The sequence below is a fragment of the Macaca nemestrina genome, chromosome 12 (assembly GCF_043159975.1).
Source record: "Macaca nemestrina isolate mMacNem1 chromosome 12, mMacNem.hap1, whole genome shotgun sequence".
Taxonomy (NCBI): domain Eukaryota; kingdom Metazoa; phylum Chordata; class Mammalia; order Primates; family Cercopithecidae; genus Macaca; species Macaca nemestrina.
Genome location: NC_092136.1, coordinates 89,993,686 through 89,999,689, shown reverse-complemented (window position 1 = coordinate 89,999,689; position 6,004 = coordinate 89,993,686).

Sequence of the window (6,004 nt, the reverse complement as noted above, 5' to 3'; positions counted from 1 at the left end):
TCTAGAAATTTGCTTTTTTTTTAGCATTAAAAATAATTTACTGTAGCAAAGCAGTCAAAGTTAGGTGTATTATATGTATGCTTGGTGACTAAACATGGGAAACCTAAAATGCTATTTTTCTTTCATAGCACATTTACTAGTATAAAGGAAGTAAAGTCCTAATAAACTGAGCCTTTTTTTAACCTCTTACTTCGACCTAGTTTTAGGTTTACAGAAAAGTGGTAAAAATATAATACAAGAGTTCTTTATATCTTATATTAATCTTCTCTTAATGTTATAATCATACGTTATCATAGAACATTTATAAAAGTTAAGAAATTAACCTTTGTATAATACTATTAAATAAAATAGAACATTTTATTTTTACCATCTGTTTTTAGTGGAACTCTTCAAGGTCTTAAGACTTGTCCTTTTTGGTAATAATTTATGCCAGTAATTTATAAACAATTATGATTAGGAATCAACAAATGTTTATAGGTTGAAGATGTAACTTCTTGGTGTAACTATACTGGCAAAGGACTGTAATGATTTTACTTTATTCTAATTTATATATATTTTACAAGGATTTAATTAAGAATTTTCTTCAGAAAATTATTCAACCATCAAAGTGAAGAGAAACTTCAAAGAGTTCTTGCAAATATTTTAAAGGGACTTTGAGTTATTTCCCCTCTCCAAACTCCCTATTTTTTTTTTTAATCAGTTATTCCTCAGCCTGATAATTTATGTCATGTATATACTCACAGTAAGTAAATTCTTAAAAGCTCATTTATGAGGGCTGGTGTCCCTTTTAGGATATATGGGTATGTACTCTGTAAATTATTTTTTTTAAGTCAGGTACTTTTATCTATTTGAACATTAACAGGTTTTTTTGTCGTTCATCTTTTATTGAAAATTATTTTGATCTGGCATTTATGTTTGGTATTTACTTTGTTTTCGCCAGTATCCATGGCCTTAGTTTTGAAATGCAAGCTATTAAGTCCAGCTTGTTTTTAGGTTTTGTTAATAGGTTTTTCTGTTTCATTTATTTTGATTGTTTGATAGATAGGGTTTTGTTGCTGTTGTTCATTATCCCTGACTGCTTCCCTACTGCCCAGGTATCTTACAACTTAAATTAATCTGGTGGTGTTGGATGGCTTGCCTTCTTTAGTTATGTATATGCCTATGGCTTTATACATATGGCACTGTCTCAAAAATACCAGGCTTGCGTAGGTTTTCTTCTGCATATTGTTTGATTTTAACTTTTTAGGAGAATTCTTCATTGTGAAGACTATCTTTAAGAACAGTTTTTCTGAAGACCATGTTTTCACTAAAAACTCATGACTTTTCTTAGTTTTTCCATTTAGTGGGCCACCTTTAATGTCCGTTGAAAAGAAATATAACTTCCAGCCTTAAACATTTTTATGTTGCTTAAAGATTATGTGTCAATTCAATTTGTCATTCCTTCTTAATTTGGCAGAGATGTTGTTTAACTGTTTAAATTCTTTTTTAAAGACTTTGCTGATAAAAGTAAGATTAGTGATTGAGTCTGGAAAAGGGAAACCTTCCTGAACTTGAGGCACTTTCCCCTCCTTCATTAAAGAGGTTAGATTGGTGTATTAATATTTTTTAACACCCTGATGCTTTTCTTCATTTTGCTTATTTCATTTTGTAGTTTCATATGTATTCAGATTTTATTTTTATGATTAACTTGTTAATCTTCCTTACCACCCTATTAGGTAGATTCTTTTATTCTTACATTACAGATGAGGAAACTGACTTATGAGATTGGTTAAGTAGCTTACCTAGAGTTCAAACTAATGTGTTGTGATATAAGATTTCAAAGTCATGTAGCCTGACTCTGTGTTGTTCCATGCTCTTAACCACTATTCTGTGCTGCTTTTGTCAGTTGAGTGAATAGGCTTTATATAACATGGGCATATAGCATGGAAAACTCTTAATGTGTTTGGTAACTAGGAACAAATTTTTTGTTGTGTTAAGTTATAAAATTATGTAGTCACTTTGCCTGGATGGTTTTGGATATAATAGCCAATTCACTACTTGTGATTTGATGACTCTTGGGGTCTCTAGGTTTTCTTAACAGCCTCCAAAAAAGTTTCAGAATCCTTACTGCAAAAAGCACAAAAGTTTTCATTTGATAGTGATATGTAGCTTGTAAATAGTAATTCTTACCTCTGTGTTAGATAAAACATGCAATAAAACACCATCAAATTTAGCTTTGATAGAAGGGAACAATTAGAGTTGGTGTAGAGGCAGACCAGTTAAGATAAGGGCATGAAATACAGCAGAAGCAGTAGGAAGAGAAGAGAGATTGAGGATTTTGAAAGGAATTAGGGTTTAGATGAAAATTTAAGGTAATTCCTAGGTTTGGGAATGGAGGGAGAGCTTAAGATAGAGAATATAGACACAGGTTTTGGAGGAATTGATTTTCTCAAGGGACTGCTGAGTCCAAGGAATGTTTACAAATCCTCATGAAGTGTTCCAGGCTGTTGGTAAGATATGAGGCTCACAGACCTTGTCTGGCTGTCAGGATTTAGAATCATAATAGTAATGTAAATTCACTAGCTGACTTTGAGGATGCAACATTGATAGCACTCTGAACTTTGAGGGCATCTTGTTTTCATTGAAAAAACTGGTAATCCCTGCTTTGGAGTACACAAGCATAGGAATAAGTAAATCCAATAAAGGAGTATTTAGGCTCACCTGCTAAATATTCAGTGTGCCACCCAAACCATCTGTAATGGGTCCCCTTATGAAAACATTCTTTTTCCAGAATGTTGGAGGCTGGATGGGCAAAAGCAAAATAAATCTACCACAGACCCTTGATTCTGTTAGTATCAATGATAAAACATGATTGATAAAACTAGGCATGATACATTCTTAAGGTACAGAAAAATGTAGAAATTGTCTGTGTCAAGAAAATCCACAAGTTTTAAATGGTTCTTTAGGCTGACAGTAACAAATGGGATCACTATAATTTTATGTAAAACCTTAAAAGGCTTCCTACTAAAGAAAGCTGAATTCCAGTAACAAATTGAGCCGTGACTACTCAGTTCATATTAGAGATCAACTTAGACTATTTTTGATGCCTTTAAGATTTCTTTAAGTCCCCTTTCTACCATACCCCCAGTAAAGCTACTTAAAATCATCTGTAGGAAAGAGCTGAATAATTGGGGGCAGAGATGGAGAACAAATTTAAGGGAACAGAAAGCCATTGGGAAGACAAAGCCAGAATCTGAAGATAATTTTAAAACCTTCAGGGAAAGTAGGTGTCTAATCACAGGACTTAATTCCCTTGAACAGAAATTTGTAATTTAGCCACAGGAATTAGGAAGCATTAGTTATAAGAGGTAACTTGAAGCTGTGGATATAGTGATAGCTATTTTTGTTATTGTTGCATAATTAGAATGTGCCAAACACTTTGCTAAGCGCTTATGATAGCTTTTCTCTTCAGAACATCACCATGATTATTTACAATATAACCTGTATTTTACAGATGGAGAAATATAGGCAAAGGAAAGGTGCATAACTTGCCTCCGGGGTTACATCGATAGCAAATGGTGAAATTTAATTTAAAAATTAGAAATTGATTCCGGAGTCCTTACACTGTTAAGCATGACGCTGAAGATACCTAAGTCACCACACAAAACCCAGAATCTAAACGGCCATTTGCTTATTATTAGTGCTTATTCCTTTATTTCGTAATATTAGTTAAATGACTAAATTACTATGAGAAGATAACGTGCTTTCAATAGTCAGTTGAGCCATTGATTTTCTTACTAAGAACCTCTAAAGGTCCAATGGGCAGTTGACAGAAATTGGTTATGGATTCTGGAGCTGCAGGACTGAGTCAAAGTAAAAGGCCCATGGCAGTAAATTTGTCCCTTGCAGGCAGGCAGTTCTAAATGCTCGTCCCTAGAAATAACCTTACCCTTACTATCATCTGGACTCTGAGCAATTTTTGCATCTCGGTATTCTTAGATGTGGATTATTAAAAGGCCACAAACGAAGGCAGCTAACATAAGACACTTTGTGGGTGTGAGAGTATTCATTAAAATCAAGTATTAGTGTATTAGAAACAAATTCACTCATTTCAATTATGTAAAGCTAGCTGGGTTCTCAGTTTTAGCAAGTTAGGGAAGATACCCCATCACATTACAGGAGAAAGACAATCTAAAAGTTTTTGAAGTTTTAATGGATTTAACCACTTGTATAATGTTATAAATTGTAGGACACTTCTCCGAAAGAGATCCTCTAGCGTACATGGATGGTCTGCTTTTCATATTTATGATTTAGCAGGAAATTCTGAGTTCATTTGAAGTTAGACTTTTTAGTAGTTTTTCCCCTCCCAATGAACTGTTCTGAGTTGATAGGTGTAAAATGTGTAGATTTTATTGAAAATAAGATAAAAGTTTGTAAGCGTCTTTAATATTATAGCAATTCTGTTGCTTAATTATTTTGTTTTATTCAGCACCCAGGTCACTTCCTGTGTGCTGGAGATAATTAAACAGACTCCGCTTCCAAGAAAGGATACAACAAGGAAAATAAGAGGTGGTTAAATAAAAATTATGCCAAAGATAAGCCTGTAGAAAGTATCTGTGGTGCATATTTGGTAGATTTTTATGGTTGGATTTCGTGAAGGATAAATAGTAGAGTCCTGAGGAGGAAAAAAAGGACAGGAGGTGGCCAGATAAATAAAAGAGAGGGGAAGGGAGAAAGAATAGGATATGAAGAAGCCTGGCGTTGAGAGGTGGTATTGGCCTGTTCAGAAAACTTACTTGCCTAATCCCTAAGCTCTAGTCTCACTCAGCATTGGGTTTGGGGCTCCTCTAGATTCTAGTATATCATGATAGATCATGCAGTCAGTAAAAGTCCTGCTGATTTTCACCAGTAAAGTGCTTTAGTCCACACCAAGCCTGATCTTTAGTCCATGCCTAGAATTGGCAAATGCTCCCAGGAAAAAAAACAGTTGGTAGTCTCAGCTAGCTAGCTAGACTCAAAGACTTTTAGTACATCTAGTCTTAAGTGCTTCCACAGCTCTTTGATATCTCTAGTGTATTTTGCATTTGATCCATTTTTTCCTAGTTATTGAACCTGGGAGCCATTGCCAGTACTACCACATCATTTCGGTAATGGAGGTCCCCATTGAAGGATTTTTTCACAGCACATAGCATGATGACATTTAGGTAGATCATTCTGGCTAGGATTGTATAATTGTGATACGAAGGGGGAAAGGAAGTGAGATGATGTAAAAGGAAGTTTTGCATCATTTACTTGAAAGATACTGTTCTTCTGAATTTAATCACATTGGGAATTGGAAAAAGTAGATGAATAAAAGTTATTAAAAAGAGAAAAAAGATCAATGAGTCCATAAAGTTAAAAAGCAATTACAAGAAAAAGACAAATCTAATACAGTACCGTAATTATTTCAAAGGTTACTATTTTACCCTAAATTCATTTCTGTACTTTCAAGGATCGATTGATATTTTTGAAATTCTGCACTAAATGGAAATATTAAGATGGCTCATGTGTGCATATATAAATGAGTGTTATTTGTATCCTCAGAATAATACATTTCAAGGGTATAAAATAGGATTACTATTTGTGAACTGTATTGAATCCCAGAACCCTGTACTTTTGTCTGTTCAAAATGAAAACAGTAGTTTTTATTATTTTACCCCTTATAAAAGGGAATATACTCTGATGTAAAAAATTTTAGCAATTCAGTACACAGTACAAGTCACATAAAAGTCTACCACCGAAATGCAAGCACTGTTGATATTTTGGTATTCATATATTTAGTTTTATCACTTTTTTAAACCAGTGTTAAGTCATGGACAACTTACCATATACATGAAAAATGTATATATAATCATTTTATGTTCATTTTTATACTATAATCAATCCTCCATTGATATTTAGCTTGTGACCTTTTTTTACTACTTTTTACTATGATAAAAATGCTGTAGTAAACACTGTTGTGTCACATACATTGTCATTCTGTCCA